The 23180-nt window shown below is 43.1% G+C and overlaps 1 non-coding gene and 1 pseudogene across 1 annotated transcript; both read left to right on the forward strand.

Moving 5' to 3' along the window:
• The first annotated feature begins 1971 nt into the window (after positions 1-1971).
• LOC126016406 (E3 ubiquitin-protein ligase NRDP1-like) lies at positions 1972-17207 on the forward strand (annotated as a pseudogene).
• Positions 17208-18309: 1102 nt separating this feature from the next.
• On the forward strand, positions 18310-18418 carry LOC126017188 (U6 spliceosomal RNA). Its single transcript, XR_007498837.1, has one exon. It is a non-coding gene; the product is annotated as a U6 spliceosomal RNA (small nuclear RNA).
• Positions 18419-23180: the final 4762 nt, after the last annotated feature.

Genomic DNA, 23180 nt, shown 5'->3' on the forward strand with positions numbered 1-23180 from the left:
ACAGAGACATGGAAATGAGCCATCAAAGCACAACGGGGGTTCTGGGGTTGCAAGGTTGTATTTGTTCTGCCCTGCATCCTACATCAGCATTCAGCCCAAGCATTCACACATTCAGACAAATGGCAGGTAAGCCAGTATCCCTCATTTCCAGGTAGATATTGTTACAGGAAAAGGGGTGCAGAATGCAGGGCATCGGACACTTGGAACCCGGTTCTTTATCTTTCTGAAGCAAAGAATTCTGTCCAGAAACTCAGTTACAGAAAGAAGAAAGTGGTGGACTTATTCCAAGTGAAAGTTATATAATGAAATCACAGCCTAGGGAGCTGGGAACAGAGGAAACTTGGTTTTCTTTCTTTTTGTGGATTTTTTGGGTCACACCACACCTGGTGGCTTTTAGGGCTTACACCTGACTCTGAGCTCAAAAATTGCTCCTGGAAGGCTCAGGGGACCATATGGGATATCAGGGATCGAATCCGGGTCGTCCTGGGTTGACCAAGTGCAAGGCAATTGCCCAACCGCTGTGCTGTTTCTCTGGCCTTCCTCTCTCCTCCTCCCTCCCCCTCCCTCTCTTCTTCCTTCCTTCCTTCCTTCCTTCCTTCCTTCCTTCCTTCCTTCCTTCCTCCCTCCTTCTTTCTTTCTTTCTTTCTTTCTTTCTTTCTTTCTTTCTTTCTTTCTTTCTTTCTTTCTTTCTTTCTTTCTTTCTTTCTTTCTTTCTTTTCTTCTTCTTTCTTTCTTTCCCTTCCTTCCTTCCTTCCTTCCTTCCTTCCTTCCTTCTGAAAAGGTGTGAAGAAAAAAATAACAAAAATAAGCAAGAACTGGAAAATAGCCAATAGAAGAAAAAAAACTAGGCGCCTAACCTGCACTCCCCTAAAGCTCCCGGCTAAGCTAAGCACTCTAACTTCCCTAATTTACACTTTAATTAAGCCCCTAAAGAAAGATCCCAACTAAGCTAATTCCTTAAAGTGCCTTAATTTACACTTCTTTCAAGCTCACTTAAGCTCCCTGGGAACCTTTCCACTCCCCCACTCCCTAAAAACTCCCCTTCCTTTCCCTGGGAACCTTTCCACTCCCCCACTCCCTAAAAACTCCCCTTCCTTTAAACTAACCAAAGCCACAATTCACGGAAGACCCTACCTCACTTTAAATTAGGCATATGCCGTCAGGGGAAGGACAAAGATACGCACATGACCCCAGGGGCAAACACTGCCCCATCTGTTACACAGGGTAAACAAAATGCCTCCTTCCTGGGCTCTGACGCATAACTTCTTCTGTGGCGGGAGATAAGGAGAGATGCCTCCTTCCTGGCAGGTGTGTTCCCATGATATGTATGGACTTTTTACCCTATAAAAGCTTGGCTGAATGCTAAAGGGGGGCCGAATCTCCCCTACTCGGTCCTGAGTTGTGAGATTCGGTCCTCAGCATGCTGAGATATTAAAATCCCTCGTGTTATTGCAGCAAGTCTGGTCTCTGTGTCTCTGTGTTTGCGCGCATATCCTGAGCCTGGAGCGGAGTTCTCCTACGGGGGAGTTCTTTCACTTCCTTCCTTCCTTCCTTCCTTCCTTCCTTCCTTCTTCCTTCCGTCCTTCCTTCCTTCCTTCCTTCCTTTCTTCCTCCTTCCTTCCTCCCTCCCTCCCTCCCTCCCTCCCTCCCTCCCTCCCTCCTTCCTTCTTTCTCTCTCTCCCTCCCTCCTCCCTCCCTCCTTTCTTCCTTCCTTCCTTCCTTTCTTTCTTTTCTTTCTGTTTCTTTCTTTCCACTGTACTAGCACTCTGGCCCTGGGGAATATTTTTAGTAGGACGACTGTCAATAATTTGGTCCAACAGTGTTTAGGATTAACCAAGGCCAAACCCGGCAATACTCCGAGGAAATTTGTGATAAATTTTGGGGCTAGGAATGTGCTCTAATGCTTGAGTTATCTCCCATACCATGATGATTATTATTATCTCATAAGTTACCACAAATTTTAGAACAATCATGTATTTTGCTCACTGTGAATCAGAAATTCAGGACGAGGCCAGTAATGTAGTTCAGAGAAAAGAAGGGGGGGGTGGAGTGGTGGCACAAGCTGTAAGGCGTCTGTCTGCCTTGCAAACGCTAGCCTAGAACAGGCCGAGTTTTCATTCCCCAGCATCCCATATGGTCCCCCCAAACCAGGAGCGATTTCTGAGCACATTGCCAGGAGTAACCCCTGACCATCAAAGGTTGTGCACCCCCCAAACAAACCAACCAAAAAAAGAAAAGGAAGGGGGCTGGAGCGATAGCATGGTGGTAGGTAGGGTGTTTGCCTTGCATGCGGGCGGACTTCGATTCGATCCCCGGTTCCCATATGGTCCCCCAAGCCAGGAACGATTTCTGAGCACATAGCCACGAGTAACCCCTGAGTGTCACTGGGTGTGGCCCAAAAACCAAAAAGAGAAGAAAAAAGAAAAGAAAAGAGAGGAAGGAAGGAAGAAAGAAGGGAAGGAAGGAAATAGATAAATCGATTTCCCAAGTTTCCCATGATGCTTGGAGTCTGCAGCTAGGAATCACTCCTGGTGGTGTTCAGGGGACCAAATGTCATGGACCTAGCCTGGGTCTCTGTTCGACCTCGGACAAGGCAAGTACCCCACCCACTGTGCCATCTCTGCAGTCCTCAAGTTTTTCTTATGTAAAATTTCAAATTCGGTGAGGTTGAAAGACTAATACTAGAAATGATCATTTCTCTTAGTGGAATGGTACAATAATATTTTTCCATGGCAAAATAATAATGGTCTGTGCCTTCCAATAGAAAGTTGCAGAAGGAGCATTTTATTTTTACATAACTTGCTGGTCATATAATAAATACATTGTAGGAATTTTATTTTCAAATAACTTTTTTTTCTGGTCACATAAGAAATAAATGCTCATTGTAGAAATCTTTTAAAATATAAAAACAAACAAACAAAAAAACAAAACAAAACAAAAATTCATTCCAAATCCCAGGTCAAGAGCTTGGTTTAGCAGAAGTTTCGCATCGAAATTTGGTCTTTATGGTGCAGCGGTGCCCTCTAGCGACGGGTCGATGAAGTGTTAGGAAGTTGGATTGGTTTTGTTTCAGAGTCCCTGGAAGGTTTCTGAAACTCAGAAGAGCCCCATGGCCTTGAATCTGGAGATATTTGATCCGTGTCTCAGGTAAGCCTCAATTTAAAAATAAATAATTGCCTCAATTTAAAAATAAAAAGTCACCTCAATTTATTCTTTAATACTAATGAGGCTAGTACAGTGATTTACAAAGTTGTTCATAATGTAATGGGGTCTCGCAGAGACTAAGAGCCCGAGACAATGTTTAAAAATGTAAAGGTGTTGGGGCCGGAGAGATAGCATGGAGGTAAGGCATTTGCCTTTCATGCAGAAGGTCAGTGGTTCGAATCCCAGCATCCCATATGGTTCTCCGAGTTTGCCAGGAGCGATTTCTGAGCATAGAGCCAGGAGTGACCCCTGAGCGCTGCTGGGTGTGACCCAAAAAAAAAAAAAAAAAGTAAAGGGGTTATATTATCCTGTGACTGTAGGCCCCAGACCCAAATCCTGCAGCCCCATCATAGTTCTTCAGACCAAGCCTTTTACATCCACCTCTAGCAGATATACAAACAGAGAAGCACTTACCCATTTCGGGTTACAACTGCCATGATGTAGTGGGGAAATGCCGTAACCATTGCTAGGTTACTTAGAAATCAGAAAACCCCTATTTTTAGTCTATTTGCTCAGTGTTACTGTCTTAAACCAGGAGGTTGCCAATTGGGTCACAATCACAGGACATCTCTGTAAGGGTTATTTATGGAGTTTATTTTAAGGAAGACAAAGAACAAAATAGTGGTCTGGGAACAAGATGGTTGCCATTACAATAATAGAGTAGTTTGAGGCATATAATGTTGGAACACCAGTCCCACCACCAGTGTGACCTTCCCTTCACCAATGTCCCATGGTTCCTTGGGGTCCCCAGCCTGCCCTTGACATGTTTATTTCATAGAGCTAGTTCCATGGGACCAGAGAGAAAGAGAGAGTGAAGCCAGTAAGTAGCTTTTTCTTGCATGCTTTGTCTCGCAAGCAGCCAACCCGGGTTTGATTCCCAGCATCCCATATGGACCCCAAGCTGGCCAGAGTGATTTCTGAGTACAGAGTCAGGAGTAATAGGTGTGGTCCCCAAAGCAAGCTCAAAGAAGTCTATTGAGATGATTGACTGCTATTTGACTTTAACCTAGTGAAATAGAGATTCAAATCATTTAATGCAATACAAGGCTAGTGTTTACTTAAATTAGCTTTCAACTCTGAATCTAAAACATATTGTGTTAAATTTTGGTTTTGTATTTATCTAGCTGGCAGGCAGATAGATAGGTAAGGCCCCACTCTCTACGCCCACCCTCCAAGGCTAATTTTGGTTTTTGGGTCACACCCGGCAGCGCTCAAGGGTTCCTCCTGGCTCTAAGCTCAGTAATCGCTCCTGGCAGGCTCAGGGGACCATATGGGATGCCAGGATTCGAACCACCGACCTTCTGCATGCAAGGCAAATGCCTTACCTCCATGCTATCTCTCCAGCCCCATAAAGGCAATGAATTCTTGGGTTGTAATAAAAACAAGAGACAGAATTTGAAAGAGTTATTCCTTTTAAGATTAAGTTTCACCTGGACCACCTACTGAGAGAAGTTCCAGCAGGGACAAAGGCCAAGAAAGGAATATCAAGGAAGGCCCTCAATCACTCCAACCTCCCCCCATCAATAGATCTTCCCTGGGTCAAAAGCTCCATGTGGTTGAGATAACCTTATAAATGCTTATTTGTTGTTTTTTTTGTTTTTGTTTTTGGGCCACACCCGGCGATGCCTCAGGGGTTACTCCTGGCTGTCTGCTCAGAAATAGCTCCTGGCAGGCACGGAGGACCCTATGGGACACCGGGAATCGAACCACCACTTTGGTCCTGGATCGGCTGCTTGCAAGGCAAACGCCGCTGTGCTATCTCTCCGGCCCATAAATGCTTATTTGAAGCAAAGGCAACCACCGATCTTTTTAGTTCCCATAGTTTTGCCATTTAACTACCTTCTCCTTGGTCTGATCACACATCATGAGGAAAAAAATCCAATATATACTTTTTTTTTCTACTCCAGAGGGCTTTATGTTATCTCACCAAGTAGTCCTCTCTCTTTCCCTCCCCACATTTTCTAAATGTTCTTATTTCTTGATTTGTTTCTCCTAAAGTTCTTCTGTGTGAAGGAAGGTGACCACCTAGGAAAAACTGGGTGAGGGTTAGGACTGACTTTTGCTTCGCTGCAAAGAACAATCTCTCGCTCTAGTCTGAGTTTCATGGACTCCCGAGAAATCAGGTAGCAGGGACCATTTTCCATGCCAGGTAGAACCGGAGGAAGTGCAGTTTATGCCATCTTCTATGAGTGGTGAGAGCAAGGTCTGTACTAAGCAGGTCTCATAGCAGCCTCTGATCAGACCTGAATTTCCGCAGGGCACTTCCCAGGAGAGAGGGAAACAGCAGATGTGCTTCTCCCTTCTACTTTGCAGAAGACAACAAGGAGCCCTAGTTGTGAGCCATCTCTGCTACATGGAACGTGTTACCACATGGTATTGTAAAGACCAAGATTCTCCCCCCAAGTCCGTGATAAGGACCTCTAGACCAAGACAAGCCCAAAGCCTAGTAAACTGTACTTTTCCACTCCTGGCTGATGGCAGAGAAAGAGCTAACTCAGTAATAAAACCAAAGTCTGTGCCCTCCAGGAAGAAGGAAGAAGGGGTTGAGTGAGCTTGGAAGAAGGCTCCTTACGGCCAAAAGTCTAAATCAGAGTATCCCCCCAACCAGGTTCTGTACCAGAACAATCCCTTTATGGCCAGGCTTGAATCAGAGATCCCCCATTCCCCCCCCCCTGAAATATCCCTAGAGTCTAGGGCCTAGACAATCAAAGAAATCAGTGATGAATTAAGACATCTATGCAATGAAATAAATGTTCTGTTAATATTCTGTAATGCTTGTAATTTCTTTCTTTGTGTGTGTGTGTGTGTGTGTGTGTGTGTGTGTGTGTGTGTGTGTGTGGTTTTATGGGTCACACCCGGCAGTGCTCAGGGGTTATTCTGGCTCCAGGCTCAGAAATTGCTCCTGGCAGGCAATATGGGACCTCTGGGATTCGAACTGATGACCTTCTGCATGAAAGGCAAACGCCTTACCTTCCATGTTATCTCTCCGGCCCCCTAATGCTTGTAATATTCTTTCCTTTCTTTCTTTCTTTCTTTCATTCTTCTCTTTCTTTTCTTTCTTTCTTTCTTTCTTTCTTTCTTTTCTTTCTTCTTTCTTTCTTTTTTTTGTTTTGTTTTTGTTTTTTCGGGCCACACCGTTTGATGCTCAGCGGGTTTACTCACTGGCTAAGCACTAAGAAATTGCCCCTGGCTTAGGGGACCATATGGGGACGCAGAGGGATCGAACCAAGGTCCTTCCTCAGCTAGCGCTTGCAATGGCAGGACACCTTACCTCTAGCGCCACCTCACCGGCCCCATACATTTCTATATAAACTGCCTGAAGACTGGACTCAGGGTCCTTGCCAAGACTCCCCTAGTGGGATGAGGCTCGGAACTTGGTCGACCAACTAAACTCCCCTTTTTGCTATCACCTTGCATTTGTCGGTAGATGATCTTTGCCTCTGAGAGCTGAGGTGTCAGCTCAAACCCTAACAGTAACAGCAAAAACCTGCTTTCAGGGCGGGATTCCCTGCATCGCCACCTTAAAGGTGAGATGAAAACCAGAGGACCCCTCGCAAGTTACGCTGACTTCGGCACAGGATCTGGTGCAAAAACCTGGATCCCTTGATAAGGTCGGGAATTCCACACGTACCCCTCTAATGACTCCAAGAGGCAGAGACCATGCAAAAGCAAGGGGTTTTATTTATTTACGAGCATGCGAGGGCTCCCCCAGAGGATGAGAGAGAGCCTCAAACCAGAGTCCAACAAGCCTTTCTATAGCTTCAGTGGGTGGTTCATTTCAGGGGAGTACTGACACTTGACATTTGCTCAAGTTACATTTTTGCAAGATTTAGATAACAAGTCATAAGGTTTGCAACAGTTAAAATGTCAAGGGCAAGTCCTTGGGATTTAGGAAGGGGGGGGTCCTTGTGAAGCTCAACTGTTAAAACGTATCTTTTGGTCGAGTGAGTCCCGGGAAGCTGCAGAGAAAATTATTTTATTTCTTTTACCTTTCACTCTAACTATAGAAACCTGACTGCGACAACTGTGTTTGTGAAGAGCTTTTACTGGGACCACAGAGGAAAGACTGGGGTTAGACGACTTAGCAAGCCTGCAGCCAGAGTTGGTCTTATGCCAGGATGGCTTCATGGGGAAGGCCTCCCTGTTTTTAGGCCAAAGGTTTTTCCTTTCTATTTTCCCCATATTTTGCTGTGTCTATGCAAACAACAACAACAACAACAATAACAACTGCCACACATACACCTTTTTAATTGTATTTTTTATTTCTTGTCTTTTACACTGGGGGTCCTTTCACATTGAACCTTGGGACACGGATGACTCTATTCTACCACATATTCCAGCATTTTTATACAAAACTAAGAGGAAAGGAATAAAGAAAGGCTGAGGGCCAGAGGGTAGTGGGATAGAATGCATTCTGGGTTTATTGGTGGAGAGAGGTTGACACTGGTGGTGGGAAGGGCCCTGACTCATTGTGGCTCTGAAATTTAACTATGAAGGACTCTGTAGACTGCAATTGTTTCAATTAAAAAATATTTGAAAAAAGGAACAGAGTCTCCTTCATGACCCCTGCCCTCCACTCCAAACTTCTGATGGTCTGACATGGCATCTGGGCAAAACTATGTCTACATGTGTAGCCTTCCCCAGAGTGAGGAGACAGAAGACCTTGTCACTGAGACTGGACAGTTCTACCTTGGAGCCAGAGAGATAACACAGCATAGGGCATTTGCCTTGCACACAGCTGATTCAGGACTAAAGGTGGTTTGAATTCTGGCATCCCTGATGGTTCCCGAGCCTTCAAGGAGTGATTTCTGACCGCAGAGTCAGGAGTAACCCCTGAGAGCTGCCGGTGTGACTCAAAACCAAACACAAGCTAAAACAAAAAACAGTCCTACCTTGTTGGCTAGTGACCTGCAACACTTCTCACTAGATTCTGCTGCCTAAATTTATTCTGCTTAAGGATGAAACTGTACTTACCAGCCTCATTAGCATCTCAAGTCTTCCCTTAGAAATCTCTATTTAACTGATGAGTTCAGGGAGAATCAAGGGAAAGAATCCTATATTCTTGGAAGGGAAACTTCCCATAAAGACTACTAAAGACATTGTCCCAAGAGAACACACCTTCCTGATTTTCATGGGGTGACCTCCTGCCATCTCTTCACTTTTCCCCCTGAAGGCTCTACCATTATTTTGTGGGTGGGAGAGGTGAATCCCACTAGAAATAGGGTTCTCCGTGCAGCTCACAAATATTGTTGTATGTCACATGAATCATGATTACCTCCGCAGGAGTGATGAGAGCAATGGGGAGTGAGGGAGGTAATAAGATCAAAGTCCGCTCTGCTGGACCTACCACAGGGAATGTCTGGCATGAGTTAGGATTTATAGGAGCACCTATGAGGCATGAACGCTGGGCATGAACACTAGTGTTCCACCAGCCCTGCAAGGCAGCTGCAAAGTTGTGCCCGAAGGCCACTTGGTCTACACAGGGTGGAGAGTGGTTCCTACCACCCAAGTTTTTGAGGAGGTGTGAACTCAGGCTAGAGTGAAGAATTACTTTGCAGGAAAAGGAAAGCCAGACATGCCTCAGCACACACATTCAAGGGACCTCACCTTCCCTTGCAGAAAGGAATTTCAGGGGGGAAAAGATAGTGAAGTACAATCAATATTTATGTAAAGGAAAATTACTTAAAGAAATGTTATGGGACAAGAGCAGACCTACATGTTCAAGAGAGAGCACGGCCACGCCAGAGGGGAAAAGCCAAAACAGTAAATCTCAGGCTTTCTGTGGACCAATTCCCAGGATGGAGGCTGAGTCCTTCATGCCTTTATGAAGTTGGTTTTATATATAGTTGGGCTTCTTCCATCTGCATTGAAGTTAAGGAATATCCCTTAAATACCAATATTTACAATTATGGACTTAAAAGTTGTAGTTTAAATAAAGGGTAAGGGATTTAGACTGTTAAGTCCAGGAGAATGATGCGCCGTTCAAAGACACCAAGACCACAGTCTCATGCAAAAACAGGGGGTTTATTTTCTTTACAAGCATATGCAGGGGCTGGTTAGAATCCAGCATAAGCTAGAAACTGCCAGCCCTGAGCCATGAGCTTACAAGCTGTATATAGTATTTCAAACAATAGAAAGGTACAGTAGATTGATTTGCTTTAGGAAGTACATGACATCTGGCATTTGCTCAATCACATTTTTGCAAGGTGCAGGTGCAAGCTTACAGGGTTAACATGACCAGGTTAGAACCATGTCAGAACAGAAAGAAAGTTGAACTGTAACTAGGTCTACAAGTTCCCACAATTGTGAAGGGGAGTGAGTGATCAGGGCAGTCAGGAAACTCAGGGGAAACTTAAGTTCCCAGAATTGTGAAGGGGGGTAGGTGATCAGGGCAGTTAGCAAACCCAGGGGAAACTTTTCCTTTACAAGACAGTAGTCATATAGCAAGATATTACTGAAAAATAGTTTGAAAAAAAGTAAATGATGTGCTGGTGGGCTGCAGCGATAGTACAGCGCTTGCCTTGCAGGCTACCGACCCTGGTTTGACCCTGATATCCCATTCCTGAATTCCTGAATAGAACCAGGAATAACTCCTGAGCCACGTGACCCCCTGCCAAAAAACAACCAAAATGAGGGTCTGGAGTAATCATAAAGCACATAGGGTGCTTGCCTCATACTTGGATGACTTAGATTTGATCCCCAGTAACCCATATAGTCCCTTGATCTTATTTGAAATGATCCCTGAGTGCAGAGTCAGGAGTAAGTGCTGAGTACAGCCAAGTGTGGTCCCCCAAACTACACACACAAAGAAAAAGTCAATATGATTGGGGAGGAGCTTGGGACCACCTCCTTGTAGCTTCTTCTGTATTTTGTCTTCTGTTAGTGGAAATCCTTACATACTGAACTCTTTGTAAATTCTTATTTGAAGTAGTTGGGGCCAAGTAGGGACCAGAGTAAGTGCAGTGGATAGGGTACTTGCCTTGCACATGCTGATTGAGGCTTGATTCCTGGTATCACACAGGGTCTCCTGAACCCCATGAGGAGTAATCCCTTAGTGCGGAGAGGTCCTGTGTCTTTACTGCTCGTCAATAATTTATGAAAAATATTAGTAATTATAAAAGCAGCTTCTACTAGTGTATCATTGATCGTTTCATTTTTCACTAACTCGGGCTGTTTTAATATGTAACTTATAAGAATTGGAGAGGTAGTAGAACAGGTAGGATACTTGCGTTACATGGCTGACCTAGGTTCAATGCAGCATCCCATATGATCCCTTGAACTCACCAAAAGTGATCCCTGAGTGCAGAGCCAGGAATAACCCCTGAGTGCTGCTAGGTGTGACACACACACACACACACACACACACACACACACACACACACACACACGATGTAACTAATAAGAGTATTAAAGCTAATTTTTAAAATCTTTTTTTTTTTTTTGTTTTTTGGGCCACACCCAGCGTTGCTCAGGGGTTACTCCTGGCTGTCTGCTCAGAAATAGCTCCTGTCAGGCACGGGAGACCATGTGGGACACCGGGATTTGAACCAACCACCTTTGGTCCTGGATCGGCTGCTTTCAAGGCAAATGCCGCTGTGCTATCTCTCCGGGCCCTAATTTTTAAAATCTTAATAAAAGAATATGAAAGATAAATAAATTATCTCACTGATAAGTGAGGGAATGTAATGTAGCAAAGAGGGATGCCTAGATCACTCTTGACTCCAGAGCCCAAGAGAAGAAACACAGAGAAGGAAAGAAATCCAGGTGGGAAGGGGAAGGATGAGAAAGGGAAGAAACGGGGCAACAGTTGTCTGGACTTTAATTCTATTGGTGATGTGAAAGAATAGCATAGCTGCACATCCTAAGCACAGACTCAGCAACACAAAAAACATGAGATCTAAGCTGTGACCACCAGATTCTACAATGTTTGTTCAAGGAAGCAGGCAATGGATGCTGGGTTGGGGTGGGGATGGAGGATGTGAGCAGTGATGATGGGAACTGAAACTGGTGGTGTGATTCGTGTTGAAATATCATATGCCTAAAACTACTCAGCTATCAACAACTTTGTAAACCACAGTTCTCTCATGAAATAAGAAAATATATATATGTAAATCATAAGATTTCCTTTTCTTTTACTGAGACATTTTAATCAACAGTACATGGCAGGGGCAGAGGTTACAGTAGGTAGGATGCTTGCCCTACATGCAGCTGACCTGAGTTTGATCCCTGTCACCACATTTGGTTCCCTGAGCCATGCCAGGGTCAGGAATAAGCCCTGAGCACTGCTGGATGTGGACCCAAAAACAATGTAAATAAAATAAAAATTTTAAAAAGTAAATGCCTGCTTGCTTCATAGCTGCAAATAACACTTCTTTGTTAAACTTTCTGACACCTACAATTTTTTTTTTGTCAGTTCCCTCACAAGCCCGCAACTTCCTTATAACCCTAGCACAAAACATCTAAAAGTTATGCGATACATCAAAGTAAGAGAAAGCTTTTGGGGCCAGCACGATAGCATAGTAGGTGGGATGTTTCTTTTGCATGCAGCTGACCTGAGTGTGATCCAAAAACAAAAAAAAAGGAAAAGGAGATTTCATGGTGAAAATAATTAAATTTAAGAACAAAAATTATCTCAAATTTGTTTACACATATGCCTAGAATAACCAAACAACACAGGAAAAAAATTCATGTCTAAATGATCACTGGATATGATATGTAGATTAAAACAATGAGGAAAGGCTAAAAGAAACTAATATAGGGATTTGAGGCAGAAAAAAAAAAACAACAAAGTTAAAAAAACCCAACTGAGACGTACCATATTTTTTGCTGTCTAAGATGCACCTGACCACAAGACACACAGTTAGGTGAGGAAAATAATAAGAAGTAAAATTCGCAGCAGTGATCAAATAGTCTTAAATGGAAGCTCTATATGTGACGGTGAAAGTACGTTACCTGATTGCTTGTACTATGTGGTATGTCTGCGCAATAAAGAGGCAGTAACACTTTTCCCCTATCTTTTGGGGAGAAAAAGTGTGTCTTATGGTATGAAAAATACAGTATATTCAGGACTTACTCTTGGACGTGCTTCTTTTATTTATTTATTTATTTTTAAATGCTTGTTTTCTGTTTGGGCTATGCATAGAGGAACTCAGGGGTCACTCCTGGTTCTGCATTCAGAAATTGCTCCTGGCAGGCTCAGGAGACCATGTGGGGTGCCAGGGATCTAACCCAGGTTGACTGCATACAAGGCAAATGCCCTACCCCCTGTGCTATATCTCCAGCTCCTGGCCCTGTTAATTTAGATTTAGAAGTTTAAACACAAATTTTAAAATGTCTGTACAAAACTCCCTTTGGCCAAAATAAGTTAGATGTCAAAGCTAGATTATTGTTACTTCCTTCAGTCCAAGGAAGCAAGAATTTAAATTTTATTGAATACTTTATTGAATACTCTACCACCCAAAATATGTGAGTGCATTGTTTTTCTATGTAAAACGATGGGGAAAAAAGTGTTTTTATCATATACAAACTCTGTGAAGTTTAAATATTTTAAAAGTACATGTATCCTAATAAAACCTCTTTTGTACAGTGTATTTTATATTCTATATAATTTAACTCTGTTAATAAGAACTGATCAAACATTTTATAAGAATCTTGAAAAAATTTTTTGTTTTGGGGTCACACCCAGCAATGCTCAGTGGTTACTCCTGACTCTGAACTCAGGAATTACTGCTGGCAGTGGTCAGGGAGGGGACGGTAGGGAGCTGTATGAGATGCTAAGGATCTAATCCACATTGGTTGCATTTAAGGCAAGCCCCCTCTTCGCTGTACTATCCCCTAGGCCCCTGATGTGCATTCTTTCCTGCGAATCTAAATTAACATTCTCGTAATTTTCTTTTAGCCCAAAGACCGTCTTTTAGCATGACATAGATGTCTTCTAGTGTTGAGTACCATGGATTAAATAATCTTCCTTTAATCGTTTAACCACAAGTTAAACATGAAATCAGAATGGTACCACATATCATTCATAAAATTAAATTCAAAATTGATTTTTAAAAAAGTTGAAATTGGGGGAGATAGCATGGAGGTAAGGCGTTTGCCTTACATGCAGAAGGACGGTGGTTCGAATTCTGGCTTCCCATATGGTCCCACGTACCTGCCAGGAGCGATTTCTGAGCATAGAGCCAGGAGTAACCCCTGAGTGATGCCGGGTGTGACCCAAAAACCAACAACAAAAAAATTGAAATTAGGGCAAAATCCAAAGTACACTAAAGAAAAACATCAGCAGAATTTTCCTGGATATTGACTCTAGAGGTGTCTTCAGTGAGATGACCACAGAGCAAAAACAAATATAAGCAAATCAGATAATATTAAATGAAAAAGCTTCTGCACAGTAAAGGAAGCCCAAGCTGGTTTGGAGAAATATTACAGCAAGTGAGGTGCTTGCCTTGCATGTAGCCCACCCGGGTTCAATCCCCGGCAACCAGGTTCATTCCCTAAACTTAAACCTTGAGTACTACCAGGTATGCTCCTTTTCCCCAAAAAATAAAAAGTAAAGAAACCCAAGCTATAATAGATACTTCTACCAGGAGTAACCCCTGAGAGCTGCCAGGTGTAGTACAAATCACCTCCCCAGAAATAAAAACCTACTGTGAGAGCTGGAAAGATGGTACAATGGGTGGGATGTTTGACTTGTGCACTACCAACCTGGTTTGATCCCCAGCTTCTCATATGGTCCCTGAAAGCTGCCATATGGGACCAATTTGCAGCCAAGCGTAATTCCTGAGTGCAGAATCAAGAGTAATCTTTGATCGCTGCTGGGTGCAGCCCATTCTCCCAAACCTTTTGGCACTTATTTTCCAACATACTAAATAATACGGTCTTTTCACTTAAAATGTTAATTTAATTCAAAGGCTTTTGTTGGGGGTGGCTTGTCGACTATTCTCGGGGGTTACTACTGGCTCTGCATTTGGCCATTACTCCTAGTAATAGCACTCACAGTACTATTGCTCTGGCCTCTATTTATAAGGAGTTTAGTCTCTTTTGTGTATTAATGCATAGCCACATTATTAATCATGTCAGATTATTAACATGAGTGATCAAATTAATAATGATGCCAATTTATTCATGATACTTAGCCTGTAGATTATCAATGACTTTCGAAGTTGCCCATTGGAAAACATTTAAAAAATTGTGAAATGGTTAACTATCTCCAGATCCAAAGATATAAAAATGGGAAAATAGGAGAGTGTGCAGTCACTGCTTTTCCAAGAAGTCACTGCATTCACCTGTGAAATTTGCTACCAAAGAAAAATTCAGGGGCTGGAGCATAGCACAGTGGGTAGGGCATTTGCATTGCATGTGGCCAACTCAGGACCAACCGGGGTTCTCTCCCCAGCATCTCCTATGGTCCCCTGAATCTGCCAGGGGTGATTTCTCAGCACAGAGCCAGGAGTAAACCCTGAGTGCTGCTAAGTGTGGCCCACCCCCAAAATATAAAATTTTAGATTTGGTTTACACACAAAGTTGTTAGAGTAATGTGAAATAAGTAATTATCTCAGTCTTTATGTGAATTTCAGTTTTTATTTAATTTCTTTTATGATCCATACAACTACATATGATCCATAAACACTAGAAATAAAATAATGTATTCATTGCACTAAGTTCTTGAGAGGTAGAAGGCCTATATGAGATTGCTACATTGCTTAGAAATGTTTGCTTTGCTTCTATTTCTAGGGATTCAATTAAACTTCAGGTCGACTTTCCTTATCTTGGGAATTATCATTTATTATTCTTCCTTCCTTAAATCAATGGAGACTCAATTGTTCCAACATAAATCCTGACTTGACAGAAGCCTTGGAGGAAAGCAATTACTCCAAATGGCTGTCCACGAAGAGCAATAACAGCTTTAGATTTCTTCTTCTAAGTGAACTAAATTAGCTCCATATTTTTTTTTGTTTTGTTTTCCGTAGAACTCTGCAGAACCATGCTGATGAAACTGATGAAGAGATGTTTGTGGCTTTAACACCCAAGGGGAGTTTAATTAACACTTTTCTAAATTGATCCTTAGAACCGCTCCAACTAAGAGAGTAATTTGTTATTCCAGGGACAAATTAGAAAGTTTACCGAGCTCAAACTTTCAGAATCTCTGGGGGAAGAAGTCTCTAATCTGTTTTTATAGACCTGGGTTTAGACGTAGGCATTCAGCTGCCTTCCATCAGCACCACCTGCCTCAAACTCAGCAAGTTCTTCTGTCTCAGCTCCTGCTTGAAGGAAACATAGGGCTTTTCTTTAAAAGAATTTCTTTTTCCTGGGGTGTAGAGACATTAGAGCAGGGAGGGCATTTACCTTGCACGTGGTTGACCTGGGTTTCATCCCCAGCATCCCATATAGTCCCCCAAGCATTGCCAGGAGTAATTCCTGAGCACAGAGCCAGGAATAAGCCCTGACCATCACCAGGTGTGCTCCACCCAAAAGTTTCTTTTTCTAAGCTCTTGTACTCACGTTCCTTTATACTCACTTTTTGATTTTTTCTTACGGCGTTTCAATCATATATTTCAACCAGTACTCCTTATATCATATTGTATTTTCTTTTATCTCTTAATGTTGTCCCATTTAAATAGAAATATTAAAAACTGGTTCCTCCTTCTTCCTCCTCTTCCCCTCCCAGGAAGGCTGGGAACTGGCAATGGGGTTATCTAGTGCCTGCTGCCGTCCCAGCTCCTCTGGGCCAGGATTCGAGAGTCCAGACCATTTCCAGGGCAGGTTGTGAGATTTTGTCTGGGGAACATACCTGGAAGTGCCCCGGCTGCTTGTTCTGTGCTCAGTGATTACTTGTGAGTGCTCCTGATGGTGACATCACATCCATCCCCTTGGCAACGGAGCTGATCACTAAGAGGACTCAGTCGGAGGAGAGCCAATGAGATGGGCCACTGGGAGCTTCTCTTTTGTGGCATCAGGGGATTGGAGCCTTGTGATCGGGGAACCTGGCCCCCAGCACTTGGAAGGACCTAGCTTTCAGTGATGAGACAGGGTCTGATGTAACCCGTTTCTAGGGGTATGTTGATGAAGACCTTGTCTGCCTTATTTGCAGTGGAGTCTTGAGGAGCTAGTGCAGGCACCTCATTGCGAACGTGCATTCAGCAACGCCTGAATCATCCATTCGTTTTTCTCAGCAGCAGACATGTCCAGCGGACCAGAGTGCTGTGGCCGTCTTCCACCTGCGCCCAGTTCCTTGGATCGGGTGGAACATGTTGTCCAAGCTGCAGATTGCCTGTGTCAATGCTGTGTTTGGCTGTAGTGCTGTTGTCCAGCTTGACAACCTCATGTCTCATCTCAATGACGTGAGCCGCTCAAATGGCCCATGACCTATGGACAGGGCTGTGGCCTGGAGATGCCCAAGGATGAGCTGCTAGACTACAACTGTATTAAGCACCTGTGTTCAGTGGTCCAGCAGCAGCAGAAACAAGATGCAGAGCTGAAGAAAACCTCAGTGGAACATGAACACCAGCTGGTAGAGCAAAAGGGAGACATCCAGTTGCTCAAGGCATACATGGGTGCAATTCGCAGTGTCAACCCCAATCTTCAGAATCTGGAGGAGACAATAAATTACGAGATCCTAGAGTGAGTGAACCCTGCAGCCAACAAGAGTGACCCACTGGGGTGGAATGATCTCAACTCCTGATGCGGTACTCCAGGTTGTCATCAAGTGTTCGCTACTGGAGTGGCTATCCTGCCTCTACCAATGAGCTGATGGAAAATGCCCATGAGCAGACCTGGCCCCAGGGTCTGGTCACACTAGAAATAAGACAATGAACTATTGCTACTATGAGAACTCTGGCTAAGCGCATCCTGGCAAACTGGCTGTTGTGATGACCTGTGAGAACCAGCATATGGGTGACGCCATGGTGCAGGAACCTGAACTAGTCATGATCTTTGTGCATCTTTTGTTGGGGGGACAAACCTGCAAGTGCCCAGGCTCAGTGATTACTCATGAGTGCTCCTGATAGTGATGTCACACCCATTCCCTTGGCAACAGAGCTAATCACTGGGAAGAAAGACTCAGAGGAGAGCCAAGGAGATATGAGATATAGAAGAAATATAGGAGATCTGATGGGATATCAGGAAGAGATGGAAGCCAGAAAATTAATCCCTCCAGCAGCTGGACCCTGGGTCCTGTTGACTGTCCTTTACTGTGACTACCATTTAGCCATTCATCTCTCAGCTCTTCTGGCTCTGAAGGGCCTCTTGCACATTGCTCCACCTCTCAGATGGGGAGCCTAGATTACTTCCTTTTGTCCAATTTCTTCCCCCTGAGATGGAAGATCCTCCCTCCTTTCATTCTCAGAAATCACAGATACTCGTGTTCAAGATCACAGAATTAAGGAACCTCTATTTGCTCACTGCTCCCAAACTGGGGAATTGAAGCAAGCAGGTTTGTTGTCCCTGAACAGCATTTATAGAGAAGTTTTGGAGAACCTGACAAGAGCCTGAAGAAATGGAAAAGAGGACCTAGAACACTAGCAATAGGGGGGCCAGATGCTGGGGAGACTGGACCTCAGTGCCAAACATGCCCTGTTTAGCCAACTCTATGTAGGTGCTGGGGAAGTCCGGTTGGCAGCAAGCCTGGGTGGCACTGTCTCTTGAGGCCTAGGCCTTGCTTGCTTCCTTAAACCCTTTCCCTGGATCATGGTAGGGTTTTTGTTATTGTTGTTGTTTTGTTTTTGGGCCACACCTGGTGACGCTCAGGGGTTACTCCTGGCTATGTGTTCAGAAATTGCTCCTGGTGTGGGAAACTATTTGGGATGCTGGGGGATCGAATCGCTGCCTGTCCTAGGTCAGCGCATGCAAGACAAATGTCCTACTGCTTGCGCCACTGCTCTGGCCCCATATTTTGATAGTTTCCTTTGACTATTGCTTGTTTATATTTTACTTTTTCCTCTCCCACTTTTGTCTTTATATAGACATATATATTTGTATATATAAAATATAATCTATATACATATAGAATTAAGAGTTGTTCATTCCAGCCCAGCTGCCTTATAAAGAATTTAATTTATTTATTTTAGTTACTTATATATTTGTATATTCTATATACATATCGAATTAGGAGTTGTTAATGATCTACCCCAGCTGCCACATTGTGGAACAATACAGAGATTAGCATGGCCCCTGCGCAAGGATGACATGTAAAACTTTATGGTTTTCATAGGTAGTTATTCTTTTGAGGGGGCACATTTACTGGTGCTCTGGGTTTATTCCTGCCTGTGCACTCAAGAATTACTCCTGGTTGAGTAATTCACATACTCATGAACTCATTTTCATAGCAATTCTCTTCACCTTTGCAACCTTTCAACATTGTTTCCTGATTTCAATCCACTCTTATTTCTCTTCCACCTATCGCTTTGTGTTGCTTATTTATTTTTAATTTACTTTATTTAAAGAACATGCATCACATAGTTGACATAATTGACTGTATTAAATTTGTTTTCAGATAAGTGAGAACAAATTTATTAAATTTATTAAAAAAGGAATAGAAAGAAAAAAATCAAAAGGAAAAAAGAAGGAAGAAAATAAAAAATATGTACAGCAACAAGAAAATTTGTAAAAATTATTGTATCGCCAATGAGGTCATTAAGACATTGGCAGAAGGTTTCATAAACTCTTGTTGCTAGCTGACCATTCTGTTATTTCATTTGTTTCTGAACAGTAGGTGACCTCAGCTACACATTGGCATCTAGATTTGTGTGTTTATATAGGGATGACAGCATCAAACAAATGAAGTTGTCCAGGAATTCAAAGCACTGATACTACGGCATTTGTTATTAGTTGCTAGATCTCCCAGAAGAAGGAAAATGATGGGGGAAGGAGCCCACACTCCAAAAAAGCTCTGGTGATATTAGCCCAAATGCTGGTATAACTTGACTTTGGTTAGATTGGTGTCTAGAGGAGCGATGAAGCAGGACCATAGGCAAAGAGTCAATTATGGATGATGGATGCAACAGGGGTGACTTTGGTATGGTGGGGGTTTGGTCTGCCCTCTCCTGAAGATTGCCAGCTTTAAACTGTGTGGCCAGTGTCCCTATGACTTTTCATGACTTGGTTTACATCTCTTTCCAGACAAGAGTGAGTGTATGGAACTGGTCCAGTGTGAACATGGTGACTCTCTTATTTATTTATTTGTTGATTTATTTATTTAGTTATTTTGGTTTTTGGGTCACACCCGGCAGCGCTCAGGGGTTCCTCCTGGCTCTATGGTCAGAAATCACTCCTGGCAGGATTGAGGGACCTGGCAGGATTGCCGGGACTTGAACCACTGTCCTTCTGTGTCTAAGGCAAATGCCCTACCTCCATTCTATTCTGGCTCCTCCTCCTCCTCCTCTTTCTTCTTCTTCTTCTTCTTCTTCTTCTTCTTCTTCTTCTTCTTCTTCTTCTTCTTCTTCTTCTTCTTCTTCTTCTTCTTCTTCGGTTTCTTATTTATTTTAAACTATTTAAATATCCCTTATTTGCTTATTTTTCTAGATTCTATAATCTATAAGGAAAAATCTTAGAGGGTCAGAGAAATAGTACTGCAGGTAGAGTGTTTGTCTTACATGCAGCTGACCCAGGTTCAATCCCTGACATCCCATATGGTCCCCTGAGCTTTGCCAGAAGAGATATCTGAGTGAAAAGCCAGGAGTAACTCCTGACTGTAGCTAAACACAGAGTGCCCATCCCTTTATTCTGAACAAAGCACACACAGTTTCTCCCTAAATACATATTCTTTGAGACCCTAAACAGAGCATACACCCTGCTTTCCCATAAACAGAACACACACTATTTCCCCATAAACACACCGAGCTCACATTCTCCTTGTCCCTGACCTGATATAGATCCCACTTCCACTAAAAACAAAAGTTTTACTCTCACCCAAATGGCTTGTGGATGGTTTTGAATCAGAAAGCACGGTGCTCACCAAGAATCCAACTTCACCAGTGTCACTTACATCTGGTGCCCAAACAGGGACCTGAGAATAGAGACTACAATACAGGGACAAAGATGGTGAGTGAGGTAATAGGTTTTCTGGGGGGTATCTGAGAGATAACTAAACTGGGGAGTGGAGCAAGCCCGTCTGCCAGAGAATTATGGAGAAAAACACGGACCCCTCCTGGAACAGTGCCATGATGGTCCCCACACACTCAATGTTTTATCAGAGCATTGGTATACATGGCCATCCTCCTGAGTTTCTTCACACTGCTCTGGTGTATTTACCAGCATTTTTGCACTGACCTGAAGTACCATGCCCTTTAGAGACTCTCCCCCGCACATGCCCTGAGAGCAAAGAGGTGCCTTCTCAGTAGCAATGCACTCTCAATCTAAAGGCCTTCATTCACTATTGGCCTCAAACTGGAGAGAACTCCATCTCCCAATTATAACTTAACCTCTAGTACAGCAGATGAGGAAGATGTAAATGATGAGTCAACAACTACCTCTTCAGACTTAGAGTCTAAAAACAGCTCAGTCATAATGCTCCTCTCTCCTCCCCTCCTGCTCACCAATAGAGACTACCCTGGACATAATTCCAAGAAAAGATTATGATTAAAACCCTTATAGTTCTGTAGATGCTCTATTTCACCTAAGTCTCATGAGCTTCACCTGTTCTTCCCCATTCATCTGGAGGATAATCATCTTCCATCTTATGAAGGCTTGAAATAAACTCATTCGGCCACTTTAAAAAGGCCTGTACTTTGTATGGGCCTACATCTCTGTACTGCAATGAATACCTGACAGGCTGGAGTGAAAATGCACTTTGAATCCCCTAAGAATTTTCATGTGGTTGCCAAGGTGTCTAAACCCTTCTTAATATATACAGTGGAAAGCATGGTACAGTGATGAGGCTAAGACAAAACACACCTTAGGTCATTCTGGGAGAAAAATTTTAGGGGTTCTATTGACTTATGAGATGATAATAGGCAAGAGAGAGGAGGACACAAAAAAGCAAGCTGCATTGCCTCATGCTATTTTAGATCATTGTCCAGGAGACAGTGTTATGGGCTTGGGAAAAGATTGCTGCAGATGCTGAATTTAAAGGAAGCTATAACTGTCTCCTCTCCTGCCCTTTACTGGGAGAGAATTCCGGCCAGTAGCTTTCTCTCAACCGGGACAGAAGGCAGAAAGCAGCTATAAATAATTCGCGAGTGTTAAGCTCTTTTGTGAACACCTAAAAAATTAAGCTGCAGAAGTTAGTAGAACGCTCAAGGTGTGTTCCAGTCAAGAGAGTTTATTGAAGGGAGAAGCAGGGTTTTTATGCCCTGCTTCTGTGGGAGGAGTAGTAACATAGGATTGAAATATAAACCAATCAGATTTGTACAAGTACAACAATTTTAACCAATGGGAGCATAAACACATTTTGATGGCGGGAAGGATAAAGAGGAACCTGGCAGGATGGGGGGAGGGGAAGCAAATCCTTAAACAAATAGCTAATTGATATTTACGCAAATACAATTTTTGTTTAGCCTATTTTCCATTTAAATCTTTCTTTTGTGCAAGCAATAAGGATTATAATTTAAACTTTACAAAAACCTATCTATAACTACGTGCTTGAGAGCAGTTACAAAAACAGGTTCCATGGAAAGGTTAAGGAATCTGGTTAAGCCAGATTCTGTGTGCTGGGCTAAATTTATTTGCAGAGTTTTCTTTTGGCTCGGGGCTAAGCAAACTTTGTGGCTTGAATCAGACGGTGGAAAATTCATTCAGAGTTCCTTTGATATGTGGGATGCTCCGTCTCCCACAGGAAGCAATACAACAATTTTTCAGGGAGTTTTCTAGCTATTTGCAGAATCTATTGGAACACTGATGAATACAATCTAGAGACAGGTTAAGTGTAATGAGACTCAATAACACCTGCTGACACAATTGGCTTTTTAAATTTTATTTTATTTTATTTTATTTTTTTTTTTGGTGATTGGTTGACCATATGGGATGCTGAGGATTGAACCCAGGCCCATACTGGGTCTTTCACATAAAGGCAAGTGCCCTATTGCTGTTCTATTGTTCCAGCCCCAAAATTGATTTTTGAAATGCTACTGAATATTGTCAGGCTATCTTGAGCATTATCACAGAAAGGGAAGATGTCATGAGTTATTTAAAGACATGTCTGGTCTCAGAAAACTGGTGAAGAGACCATTCTTAGGCTTCATAAGCTCAGGGTAAATGTTTTAATTGTGGTAAATTGAGCCATTTCTGCAGGAAATGCAGGACCACTCCTGGACCTGCCCTCTTGAGACCATTATCCAGTAATCCTATCTCAGGAAACTGGGACAAGGACCACCCTCTAGTCCTGCAACAGTGCCTTGCAAACAATACCTTATGATCTGCATGGAGTGAAGACTATGCCTTCTTCCTCTGTCTGGCAGAGTGCCATATGGCTAAAATGCATTGGTCCATAGGGAATCATAGCCACATTGTAGCTCTATGTAGCCTCCATGCCCCTGAATCTATGGGGTCTAGATTTACACCAGCAGTGGAAGGCTCAGTTTATGGTTCCTCCTTCAACCACTTCTCTGGCCCCTAATTCAGGATTCAAGCCGGAGCTGCTGCAGCTTGGTGCCACCACCCTTTCACATTCAGTGAACGTCTTACAGTCCTGTGTGGACACCACAGTGCCCCCTCAACAATATTTCTATCCTTGGCAAATTTGACGAGGCACAGCGTAAATTAGGACATATTGAAACTTACTTTTCAGAATGGAACTCTCCCGTCTTTGCTAGACAAAAGATCATGGCAAGTGGTGGTTGTTGACTGACTTGTGGAATATTAATTCTACAGAGGGATCAAACCCAAAGAGAAAAAGCTGTTCCTGTACATGGGTTACCCCTAAAAAGCAGGTAAATTGCATCACAACATCCTCTGACCAGAGGTCATGAACCAGCAATGCTTGCTGAGAAGGCTCAAGGAAGTCTTCCCTGACGAAGGTTCTAGCATTCCCCGGCATATATCTG

The sequence above is a fragment of the Suncus etruscus genome, chromosome 8, assembly GCF_024139225.1.
Source record: "Suncus etruscus isolate mSunEtr1 chromosome 8, mSunEtr1.pri.cur, whole genome shotgun sequence".
NCBI lineage: Eukaryota > Metazoa > Chordata > Mammalia > Eulipotyphla > Soricidae > Suncus > Suncus etruscus.